Source organism: Kogia breviceps, chromosome 5 (assembly GCF_026419965.1).
Source record: "Kogia breviceps isolate mKogBre1 chromosome 5, mKogBre1 haplotype 1, whole genome shotgun sequence".
Taxonomy (NCBI): domain Eukaryota; kingdom Metazoa; phylum Chordata; class Mammalia; order Artiodactyla; family Physeteridae; genus Kogia; species Kogia breviceps.
In genome coordinates this window covers 138366643-138379552 of record NC_081314.1, presented here as the reverse complement: position 1 = coordinate 138379552, position 12910 = coordinate 138366643, and the positions used below count along the sequence as shown (strand labels likewise).

The following is a 12910-nucleotide window of genomic DNA, read 5'->3' as shown; positions in this document are numbered from 1 at the left end:
TTCCTAATTTCAGCACAGCACACTTTATGTTTGTAAATGTTGTCTATATTAATAAAGTTAATAAGGTTAATTAATAAAGTTAATTTTAATGATTAAAGTTAATTTTAATGATTGTTCTATAAACAACTAATAGTAATTAAAAAGTATACTTTTGCCTGGCCATCTAAGTTAATCTTTTTTATGGATAATGTTAAAACTGACTGAGACATGGACTATTTTTTTTGAATATTCTTGTTAAGAAGGCAAGTTTGCCTATGTAAAAACAGATTCACTTATTTAAATAACTAATTTCCAGGCCAGAAAAAAAGATTTGGGCCGGTTCATTGGAATTTGTGGAATCAGAATCTGACACTTACCTCTGTTTTGATGTATTGGGTTAGCCAAAAGGTTTGTTCCAGTTTTTCCGTAACATCTCGTGGATGTTGGTGACCCAACAGCTTGAGGATAGATCTCAGATCACAGGCTTTTATCTCTGAGCTGTGTCCTTGTTCTGTGTGCCTGAGGTTTGGCCTCAGTTAGTAGTCTGGTCTCTCAGGACTATAGTAGTAAGTTCCTTGATAGAACGACTACATTATTATTAATTTTCTTCATCGTGCTCCCAGGATATAGCCCTGCTCTTGGGGGTACCCTTCCTAGAGATGGGAGTCCCCTGTAACGCTGTCTGTGTGGCTGGGGCCATACTTCCCTGCTACCAACTGCCTGAGTCCCCATCCCTGGGCCTCAGCCACCTTCTGGGACATTTCCAATACCTCTCAGGCACAATTCACGCTGATTTGCCTGTTCCTAGAAGTACTGATTTTCCTTTTCGACACAGTTCTGTTCATTCAACATATGGTTACTGAAGTCCTGCATGGCAACCCACCGTTCCATCATCTGGATTCTCAGAAATCAGTAATGGGGGTGGGGTGCGGCAAAAGGATGCCTCACCCCCAAATGTAGCCCTCAGATACTTTGCTTGGTATTCCTGCTGCCACTGCAACCCAGCTCCAGGGGCGGGGGCTGGGCGGGGGTACTGGGCTTCCTCTCCTTCTCTGGCCTAAGGGCAGAACCAGAGGTGTTGTCATAATACCTCTTGCCCGGCTGAGACCAGACGGGAACACCAAACACAGCTTTTCTCAAGGCTCAGGGATGACAGAAAAGAAAGGAAGACAGTCCCTAGGATGGGACGATCCAGCTTGTGAGCCTCTCCAGTTGGCCTCTGAGCCCAGTCCCCAGCCTGCGGGGGAGGGAAAGAGCACACCCCTCTTCCACTTTTGGCAGGGCCCTCAAGTGCCCTCAACATGCCTCTCCTCCCCCAAATCTAGCCTAGGAAAGTAAGGTCTTAAGGCAGGGGTCCCCAACCTCCGGACTGCGGACCAGTAGCGGTCCGGGGCCTGTTGGGAACCGGGCTGCACAGCACGAGGTGAGAAGTGGGCGAGGAGCGAAGCTTCATCTGCCGCTCCGCACTGCTCGCCACTGCTCCCCAGCGCTCCCCACCGCTCACATTACTGCCTGAGCCCTGAACCATCCCCTGCACTCCCGCTCCAGTCCACGGAAAACTTGTCTTCCACAAAACCGGTCCCTGGTGCCAGAGAGGTTGGGGACCGCTGTCTTAAGGGACTTCCTTTACTGCCAAGACTGATTTCAAAGGTCTGGCTTCCTGTTCAAAGACCCACATCTTCCCTAGGTGACTGATGTCCCCCCTGCCCCACTAAGTGGCAGATCCTACCCGAAGGTTCCAACAGGACAGATAACATCTGAATACACCTCCAGTAAGATTAACATTGTTACAAGAGACCTACTCACAGTTGTGTGTGTAAGGGGTGGGAGGTCTTTTCTGGTGCACCTAGAGGACCTTGTATTGAGGAGCATGTGGTCCAGTGGCGACTTGGCTTTGGCACTTATAGCTGGGCCTCTGTGCTCTCTGTGGTTTTATCCTGCAGGGGAACCTGGTTCCATGGCCTCATCCTCTCAGCTCCTCCATTCAACCACAGTTTCCGCCATGATTGGCCCAACCGAGCCCCAAGATTCCCAGTGAGCTTTGCTTAAATGGATAGTAGACAATTGTTGTACTTTTGGTTTGCCCATTATCTTCCAAATAGTCCACCCATATTGATGATGGTATCTGTCATTCATCTGGGGAGGATGTGGTTCTTAGCACAGGAAGTCAGACCTTTGAAGTTGGTCTTGGCAGGAGAGAAAATCCTAGTTCACTTAAATATGCTCAGAAATGGGTGCCTGACCTAGACTGCCAGCAAGACTTGTCCTTGGGAGACATGTGTTCAGAATGAGGCATGGGGGGAAATGTCTTGGTTCTCTGTGAACGTTCCGCTTGGCTGGTGCAGGAAGGCAGCGGCTGCCAGGTGGAGCTGCTGGCCCAGAAGTGGCGTCAATGTTGGGTTGGGATACTTTGGTGTGCTTAAAAGATGGGACATGAATGCCATCCATTAGAGTAAGTTCGTGAAGCAGCCTCAAGAAAGTAAGAACCAGAACCTGTGGGATCTGGTGTGAAGGACAGCCTGGATTGTTCCTTTCTCTTAGTAGGTTTGAACCAACTGGACTGGAGTCTACCTGTCCAGTTTTAGGTGAAGTAGGTCTTTTAGAACCTGTCCTGGCCCAAACCTGAAAATGGTCCTGAAGTCACAAAGACTCCAGAATTTAGGAGGTAATAGGAATTTAAGAAAACATGCTTAGGTAGAGAGAGACTCAAATACCAACCGAATCAGGGCATATGTGGAGTTATTTTTACAGCTGATCTGCAACTTTACTAAAGACTCAAATCAGTACATTTGAAATGCTGACACCGAAATGTTGACATCAGCAACTTAATCCCAATATCTTTCAAATGCCCATATTTTTGAAAGCATAGCTACATACATGTTTGACTCTCTGTGAAGTAGAGGCTTACAGAATGATGGAGAAACAAGCTGCATTAGTGCAAGTCCCCTCTAACGTCTGGGAAGGCAACTCAAAGCATGTGCATCCTAATGGCAGGTCAACAGTAACATCCTTCTTCATAAATGGGGGTAAGCATTTATTCTCAGATACTCCTCTGTAATAAAGGTAAAAAATCTAGGAGAATCTTAAAATACTTAATGTTTTAAACAGTGATGAGATTTGAGACTATGGTAGAAACTTCTACTTGTCCCCCAGTATCTATTCTTCCTCAGTACTGAAACTGCATTTTCTAGCCTCCCTTCCAGTTTAGTGTAGCCAAGTGACTAAGTTTTTGCCAGCAGAAATGGTATATGCGAACTTTGGGAAAGGTTCTTTTTTAAAAAATAGTACAACCACTTTATTTATTTATTTATTTATGGCTGTGTCAGGTCTTAGTTGTAGCATGCGGGACCTTTCCTTGAGGTGTGCGGACTCTGTAGCTGTGGCATGTGTGAGCTTAGTTGCCCTGGGGCATGTGGGATCTTAGTTTCCAGACCAGGGATCAAACCTGTGTCCCCTGCATTGATTCTTAACCAGTAGACCACCAGGGAAGTCCTGGGAAAGGTTCTTAAAGAGAGGGCCTGTTCCCTTTGTCCTCTCATCTTCTGGGTGGGATGCAAGTATAATGGCTAGAGCTCCAGCAGCTCTCTTAGACCATGAGGTGACATTGGGAACGGAGGCTGACATCTTCCAAATGCAAGTATATTTGAAAGCATAAATAAATACATGTGTGACTTTCTTGGCTGGAACAAGGATGCTGCATCTGTCTCCATGAAGTGCCAGGCCAGCTCTAGACTAACTTTGGACTTCTAAAACTTGAGAGGGAAATACCAATTTTTGTTTAAGCCACTCTTATTTTCTGGTTGTTTTCCCCTGCTTCATGCAGACAAACCTAACCCTAATACAATAATCAAAAAAGAAGCAAGGGCTTCCCTGGTGGCGCAGTGGTTGAGAGTCCGCCTGCCGATGCAGGGGATACGGATTTGTGCCCCGGTCCGGGAGGATCCCGCGTGCCGCGGAGCGGCTGGGCGCGTGAGCCACGGCCGCTGGGCCTGCATGTCCGGAGCCTGTGCTCCGCGGCGGGAGAGGCCACAGCAGTGAGAGGCCTGCGTAACGCAAAAAAAAAAAAAAAAAAAAAAAAAAAAGCAAGATTTTTAAACCTTTTAATTTATTTACTTACTTTTTGGCCCCACTGTGTGGCCTGCAGGACCCTAGTTCCCCGACCAGGGATCTAATCTGCATCCCCTGCAGTGGAAGCACAGAGTTCCAACCTCTGGACAGCCAGGGAAGGCCCTAAAAACTTATTTTAAAAAGTCAACTTTCATACATCAGCAAGTTAACTAGTTTTAAGGTTGCACATATTTTAAAAGTAATTTATTCAACAAATATTTATTGAGCACCCAGATGCTAGCACATGTTATCAGGATGATGGGTAATGTAACTGCAAGTGTATATAACATATAAAAGAAAAATAGTATCCATGAAAATGAGAACTGAGAGATAGTGGAGAAAATATCAAAAACTAGGGATTGTTCCTCTTACACGTATAAGAGCTATAGGAGTAACAGGAGTAGAAGAGGATGGCCTTTTGTGATAACTTGAGACACAAAACCTTTTATTTTATTATACTTCAGGTAAAAGCTTTTTAAGATTTCTATTGATAATAACTGGACTTACACAATGTCTTTTCCCCAAACAACTAAATAACATCTTATATTCCGTAGGAAATTTAGACAGACGGGGCTTGCAAAGGCTGTTGAAGTTACATTGAAAATCCAAGATGTAGCGTCTTTAAAGGAGACAGTAGGAAGAGACCTGACAATAAGAAAAACAAAAATCTGGTGGGTGGCCGAGAAAAGCTTCAGGACAGAATCAGTTGTGTTGGTAACCTCGGGTTACAGTACTAGTTGGTAGCCTAGGACAAGTATCTTCACCTTTCTAGGCCTCCATTTCTGAGTGGCGAGGATTAGAAAAGGACATCTTTACAAACTTTCAGTTCCTGAGAACCCTTTTGGAGCACGTGCCCCACACTGGGCAGCTGGTGGTCAACGCCTCTGGGCCTATAGGCAAAGAGAACCCCTGCCCCTGGGTCTTGGGCTCCCCCTGCACGTGATCTCACGGATGCTGCACTTGAAGTCCCTGAGCAGAAACGCAGCTGTGCTGTCACCCAGAAGGCAACAGGAGTAGCCAGGTCTACGCATCCGCGAATTTTAAGACGCCAAGCCTGGTCGGATGCTCTCTGAGGGCCAGCAGAACCCCGGAGCCCTCGCTCCGCCCCGTGGCGTCCTCGCCCCGCCCCTAGAGCCTCGCCCCGCCCCGGCTGGCCACTTGCTGCGCGCGGATTGGCTGCTGCGGTGCGCACGGCGCCGCGCCCCTCCCCGCCGGCGCCCTCGCCTTTCGCTTGCGGACTGCTGCCGGCTCCCGGGGTCTGAGGTGGAGACGAGGACCCCGGCTCCTTAGCCGCTTGCTCCTCTGCGCGCGCGCCTGGTGTCGGCTTGGGCGTCGGGGAAGCCAGGTGAGTGCGGGAGGCCGGTTTGGGGCGTGCGAGGGGCTGGCGCTTGCCGCCTGCGCGTAGTAAGGCACCCCCGGCTCGTCTGGCCCGGCCTGCAAGGTGCGGCGACGCCCGGCCCGGCCTCTCCGGGGAGAGGCGCCGCCGGGCGGAGCGGGTCCGCGGGGCGTCCGAGCGTTCTGCTGGGCGGGAGCCGCCGCCGCCCCCTCCGCACCAGCCCGCGTCCCTTCAGGCGAGCGTGGCTGGCGCTCAGCCGGGGCGGGCCGCACCGCCGCGTTGTCTCGCCGTCGGATTGCTTCCCTGGAAGGTCTGGAGAGGTTTCTGTCTCGAGCCTGTCAGCTTCCCGGGGCGACGGGCGGTGGGGAGACGATGTGCGGCCCGCACGGGGCGTCAGGGGGCCGCTCAGGTGCTTCGTCGCCCCTCCCGTTTGCTCTGAACCATGGCTGGGAATGTTTTCAGTGTTCGGCGCTCTTTTCCGAGTCTCTCCGTAGGAGAGTCAGGTACAGAGGTGTGAAATGGAAATGGAAGAGGGTCAACCTTCTTTCGCGTATTAATCATAAAGTGTTCGTGCCCTTTTAGATAAAGAGCAGCAGAGAGTTGCCCGTGTAGCAAAGGTAGTTGTGCTGGGGAAGACCATTTTGGTTTTTAACCAATAAATTGGCTTCCGAGTTAATCAATGGAAGGTGCTTAATTTGAAAGGTAAATATATATGACCTTTTAAAGCCCAAGCAGTGCTGAGAGCGACTGTGCTGGCTCCCTCCCCGCTGCTGGCGCCGTGTGTGTGTGTGTGTGTGTGTGTGTGTGTGTGTGTGTGTGTGTGTGTGTGTGTGTGTGTGTCCCCGCTGCTGGCGCCGTGTGTGTGTGTGTGTGTGTGTGTGTGTGTGTCCCCGCTGCTGGCGCCGTGTGTGTGTGTGTGTGTGTGTGTGTGTGTGTGTGTCCCCGCTGCTGGCGCCGTGTGTGTGTGTGTGTGTGTGTGTGTGTGTGTCCCCGCTGCTGGCGCCGTGTGTGTGTGTGTGTGTGTGTGTGTGTGTGTGTGTGTGTGTGTTGGGGAAGGAGAGTGGCGCCGTGTGTGTTGGGGAAGGATTCAAGCCTCCGATGGGAGTGAATATGTAATCAGCGTTATGCCTCTCCAATTTATCTTAGGAGTGTCCCACCTCTTCTCTCCAACTCTTCACCTACCTGCGCTATAAATCCCTTTCCTTAACAATTCCCAAGCCTCTTACTCCCAGGATTGTTACACTTCTTTTCCATCATCCTCAGACAAACATAGTTTTCAGACGTAGAACAAACGTTAGACATTTTTTTACCGATAATAGTGTTGCAAGCCTCTTCGTCCTTAAAATGAACATCAAAAGTTATCTTGAATATCGACCCGACAGGAAAAGCTGGGTTAATGAGAGCACAGAGAGGATGCAGTGTTCCTCTTCCGGAGACACGCCTTCCCCTCCCCCATCCTCCTCGGCCCATTAGAATTAAGGTAGCCTCAACTGGCTGGTCATTTCTGAATTCACTTCTGGAGTCCGAGGTAAAGAATTTATCTTATTAGTTTATCCTTATCTGCTCTTTTTAAATGATTACGGTAATATATCCAGGTTGTAAACTTTTTTTGTAATGTTACAGAATAATAGCAAGTAAAAAATTGAAACAACACAGAAGTATATCAAGTGAAAAGTTAGAATTCCTTGTTTCTTTACTTTGCATCCTGAATTCCAGTCCCTAGGAGGGGATAGTACCATGATTCTATTGGGCAACTGACTTAATATAAGGACACGTCTCCCTATCAGTGTGCACCTACCTCATTTTTAAAGTGCTGTACAGTATGCACCTGTTTAGATGTACTCTAATATATTTTATTGGTCCCTTAATGATGGACGTTTGGTTGTTTCTGGGTTTTAGCCATTAAAAGACTTACTGCATGAAAATCTTTTGGGCATTGTTGGATAAGTTTCAGGTAGTGCTCTTTTTACCAGGAATCTTTTTTTGTAACTTGAAGGATTTTATAATTTAAAAGCAGTAGTTAATTTGCTTGATTTAAATGCATTTCTTAGAATCTGCGTGTCTTTAGAGACTGGATCAAAAAAAATTTGAGGACCAGGTTAAATAATGGTTAATTTATTAACCTTGTTACCACTTAATGGTGTTAACTTTAAGGTTATATTGACTCATTTGATTGGCTTGGCAGGAGTGAATAGAGAAGGCCTTCAGGAAGAGAAAATGTGAACAGAGGCTGTGTGATACCCTCCTGTGGTAATCCCCTTGAATATCCAACAGTAACAGAAGTTCTTGTTCTCTTTTTAAATGTTTCTTTTGTTGCAAAATGTATCTCAGGTACCAAAAAAACATGTACAGAATATATATAAATGTATAATTTAAATAATACTATTGCAATGATCAACATTGTATCTACAGCCAAATTAAGAAATGAAACATTTATATCTTTCTTCCAGAGGTGGCCTCTATCCTGATTTTTTAAAGTAATCTTTTTCTTGCTTTCATTTTGTTTTGTTTTTTGGTCATGCCCTGTGGCTTGTGGGACTTTAGCTCCCCAGGGGATCAGGGCTCGAACCCTGGTCCTTGGTACTGAAAGTGCCGAGTCCCAACCACTGGACCGCCAGGGAATTCCAGTCTTTCCCTTGCTTTTTAAAATAAGCTTTACAGGGCTTCCATGCTGGTGCAGTGGTTAAGAATCTGCCTGCCAGTGCAGGGGACACCGGTTCGAGCCCTGGTCCAGGAAGATCCCATATGCCGCGGAGCAGTTAAGCCCGTACACCACAATTACTGAGCCTGTGCTCTGGAGCTTGCAAGCCACAACTACTGAGCCTGTACTCTAGAGCCTGCGAACCACGACTACTGAGTCCACGTGCCACAACTACTGAAGCCCATGCGCCTAGAGCCTGTGCTCCACAACAAGAGAAGCCACCACAGTGAGAAGCCCACCCACCACAACGAAGAGTAACTCCCGCTCTCTGCAACTAGAGAAAGCCCGAGAGCAACAATAAAGACCCAACACAGCGAAAAATAAAATAAATAAATTTAAAATAAGCTTTACACATAAATATACACATGTACATATATGCACACGTATATAAATATTTACACATAAACAGTATATTTAGTTTTGAGTGTTAAAAACAAAATTCTCATACACATAGCATGTTTCAAAGTTTTATTTTATAGTTATTGAGAGTGCCCCAAAGAACCGTTTTTTTGTTTTTTTCTTTTTTTGGCTGCGCTGGATCTTCGTTGCAGTGCACGGGACTCTTTGTTTAGGGCTTCTCACTAGTTGCTGCATGCAGGCTTAGTTGCCTTGTGCCATGTGGGATCTTAGTTCCCCAGCCAGGATCGAACCCGATTCCCCTGCATTGGAAGGTGGATTCTTAACCACTAGACCACCAGGGAAGTCCCACAAAAAACTGGTTTTAAGAGGATTTAAGAAATAGATATATATTTGTGTAGTCCATAGGGAAAGGAATGTCTCAGTAAAATTGCTGAGTTAGATATAATTGGTTAATGTTCCAGAGGGCAACAAAAATCATAATACCTTGTGATTAATCGTTTCTACCAGACTATAAAATCATAACACCTTATTAATTTCTGCAATTAAACTGAAACCTTACAGGACTATAAACTGTCTTTATTAACAGTGGATTTTTCATTAAATAAACTGTGATAACAAAGTTATTTTCCTCAGAGCACAGATGAGGTCCAAACAGGCTTATTAGAAAATGCTAGCGCTTTCTCAATTTGAGATTAAAAATTTGTTCCATAATTGTAAGCACAAACCTGATTGTGTAAGGAAAGGACAATATTGTCACTTTTAGAGGAAAGCTTCCAGGAAAGATGAACAGGATAGAATGGCTTCAGCTTCCCTGACTGTTTCCCTGACAGGGACCCTTTCTGAGGACATCAGTGGGCAGTGTTATGAGGGAGTCTTGGGATACGGTGTTCACTACAGTCAGGGCATCAGAGGACTCTAGTGTGGACCAAATACTGGAAAGATGGCAGAAATACAGTCTGAGGGAGTGGGCTGCTCACCGTGGCCTGCATGCAATTATCAGTGTAGGTCAAAGTAGAACCTTCTGTGAGGGAAGTGAATGTCCTTTGCTGATGCAGGCTGCAGGGTTCAGAAGGAAAGCAGGAACTGCATCAGCATATGATCAAGGTCAAGCCAAGCACAGCTGAGTACAGATAGGAATCTGGGTCAGGTTCATGGGGCATTCAGTCCTCAGGTTAAAAAGCTGGCATAAGGGGCTTCCCTGGTGGCGCAGTGGTTGAGAGTCCGCCTGCCGATGCAGGGGACGAGGGTTCGTGCCCCGGTCCGGGAAGATCCCACGTGCCGCGGAGCGGCTGGGCCCGTGAGCCATGGCCGCTGAGCCTGCGCGTCCGGAGCCTATGCTCCACAACGGGAGAGGCCACAGCAGTGAGAGGCCCGCGTACTGCAAAAAAAAAAAAAAAAAAAAAAAAAAGCTGGCATAGGGACTTACCTGGTGGTCCAGTGGTTAAAACTCTGCGCTTCCCAGCCTAAATGTCCATCGACAGATGAATAGATAAAGAAGATGTGGCACATATATATAATGGAATACTATTCAACCATAAAAAGAAATGAAATTGAGTTATTTCTAGTGAGGTGGGTGGACCTAGAGTTTGTCATACAGAGGGAAGTAAGTCAGAAAGAGAACAACAAATACCGTATGCTAACACATATATATGGAATCTAAAAAAAAAAAAACGATACTGATGAACCTAGTGGCAGGGCAGGAATAAAGACTTAGACATAGAGAATGGACTTGAGGACACGGAGGCGGGGTGGTGGGAGAGTAGCATGGACATATACACACTACCAAATGTAAAATAGCTAGTGGGAAGCAGCCGCATAGCACAGGGAGATCAGCTCAGTGCTTTGTGACCACCTAGAGGGGTGAGGTGGGAGGGAGGCTCAAGAGGGAGGGGATATGGGCATGTATGTATGTATATGGCTGATTCACTTTGCTGTACAACAGAAACTAACACGGTATTGTGAAACAATTATACTCTAATAAAGATGTATTTTTTAAAAAAAGACTGCACTTCCACTGCAGGGGCCACAGGTTTGATCCCTGGTTGGGGAACTAAGATCCTGCATGCCATAAATAAATAAAAACTAACAAAAAAATAAGAAAAAAGAAAGAAAGCTGGCATAAAACCTGGTTACACTGCTTCAGTCTGGCCTGGTTGTCCTCCTCGTCTGGGGCATGGCTGGATTCTCTTTAGCTCTCCTGTGTGGGGATCTTTCCTGTATTCTGTTTCGTTGATTTACTCTCTCCGGTGGCACTCAAACTCCAGTAGCTTCTTGACAGGAAGAGTTACGTTTTCTTGGAGACGTTGCCTGTCTGAATATGTTTTGATTCTATCCACATACTTGACTGATATTTTGGCTGGTAATAGAATTTTAGTTGGAAGTAATTTTCTTTCAGAATTTTGAAGTAATTGGTCCATTGTCATCTTGCTTCTTGTTGCTGCTGAGAATTCCAAAGTATTATGATTCCTGATACTTTGTATTGGACCTGTTTTTTAAAAAAATTAACTTTTATTGGAGTATAATTTCTTTACAATGTTGTGTTAGTTTCTGCTATTTGTTTTTGTTTTGTTTTTAATTTCTGCAGACTGATTTCTGCTTTGACTCCAGTGGTTTGAAATTTAAAATGGCCTGTCTTGGCGTGGGTCTATTTTTATTCATTAGGTTGAGTATCTGATGGGCCCTTTAAATCTGGAAATACAGTACTTTCTAGAGAGATTTTCCTGAATATTTTGTTATTTTTCTCCCTTGTATTCTCTATAGTGTCTCCTGAAACACCTCTTATTTAGATGTGAACCTTTTAAAGGTCTTATAATTTTCTTACCTGTTTTCCACCTACTTACTGCTAGATTTTGGGGGGCTGGGGTTTGGGGGCACCACGCGGTTTGTGAGATCTTAGTTCCCCGACCAGGGATCCAACCCACGCCCTCGGCAATAAAGGAGCGGAGTCTTAACCACTGGACCACCGGGGAATTTGCACTGCTAGATTTTGTTAACTTTTATTTCTCAACCTTTGTATTTGGATTAAAAAAAAATTCCATGGTCATGTTTTTATTTTTCAAAGCTATTTTTTAGTCTCTGAATGTTTCTTATGATAGCATCCTATTCTTGCTTTAAAATGCAATATGTTCTCTTATCTCTGAGGTTATAGTGATTTTGTTTTAAGTTTTCTTTCTCTGCATAGCTTTCCAGATTCTTATCTGGAAGGAAAGTATCTGGCTGCTAGTCTTCTGCACCAGAACAGAGGAACAGAGGTCCCTTCTGTCCAGTTTTCAGTATGATACCTGCATCTTCTGTTGTGCCTGGTATCCCCCAGTCCAGAACACAAGACACAGGGGGGAAAAAAACCTCAGATTTCTGCCAGGATATGGAAGAAGTGGTTGCCAGTACCATGACAGGAAAAGGGGCAGGTTCTGGGATCTGACTTCTTCTTGCTTCCCCCCAAGTTGTCACTGTGTTGGTTCTCAGCTTTCCCTGCTACTGGCTTGGAAATTCGGCTTTCTTGGGTGTGCTAAGTCAGTTACCATGTCCATCTGCTTTCCAGCTTTCAAAATTTTATTGCTATTGTTTCATCTTCTGTTCTCCCTATCGTTAGGAATTTATGACTTTTTAAAAACTCCTTTTATTGATTGCAGTTTTTGTGAAGTTTCAAGAGGGAGCAGAATGAGGTGCTATGTACATCTGCCATCGTCACCCAGAGATAGTAATCGTCTTTCTCTTCCAAATAGTAATGGCAGTACTGCCAGGAACAGAGTGCCCTCTACAAAAGCAGCCATATGTATGTGAACCATCTTCGTGGTAGGTAGTGGTTGATAGCATTGAGTGATCACATGTGCTGGACACTGCTTTTCTTATTAATTCTCACTTACTGAGGGATGTGCTGTCATATCCCCAGTTTACACCTCGAGGACCATAACCCAAGGACATTTAAAGCTTGAACAGTGCCTGTCACACAGCGACTATTCCATTAAAAGTGGAATGGATAAATGAACCTGGCCAAGTAGGCACAGCTGGGAAGAGGCTGAAGGTAGGAGAGGGTCCAGGCCACTGCTAACTCCAAAGCCTGTACTGTTAGCTGCCTGCATGGTGGCTAATGCTGGATGAGGATAGTTGGTACTTCAAGGCATCCACTTCCTTTGAGCCCCTTAGAAATGTTCTTACTCTAGGCCTTGCCATCCCAGTACTGCTTGCCAGGTGGGTTCCCTTTCACCTGTGTGGTTCAAAGCTGTGACCCTGGAGTCTCTGAACTGGGGAGTAGGGCGTTTTCTGAGCAATCCCAGAGGATGCAAAGATGCCTAAGCACGGCTTCTGCTGGGAAACCTAGGTAAAGACGGCCTCAGAGAGTGAGTGAAGTTTTGCCATGGCTGGATCAGCTCTGGAATTGTGTAGCAGTCATCTTTTTTAGGTGGCAATTCATGATAGTATGGCTT

The 12910-nt window shown here is 45.9% G+C and overlaps 1 protein-coding gene across 1 annotated transcript in view; it reads left to right on the top strand.

The window, feature by feature from the left end:
* Positions 1-5242: 5242 nt before the first annotated feature.
* Positions 5243-12910, top strand: part of TMEM50B (transmembrane protein 50B) — a 36479-nt gene continuing 28811 nt past the window's right edge. Inside the window, exon 1 of the mRNA XM_059064475.2 lies at positions 5243-5431. The gene's annotated coding sequence lies outside the window, so the exon portion shown is untranslated. The remainder of the gene's footprint in view (positions 5432-12910) is intronic.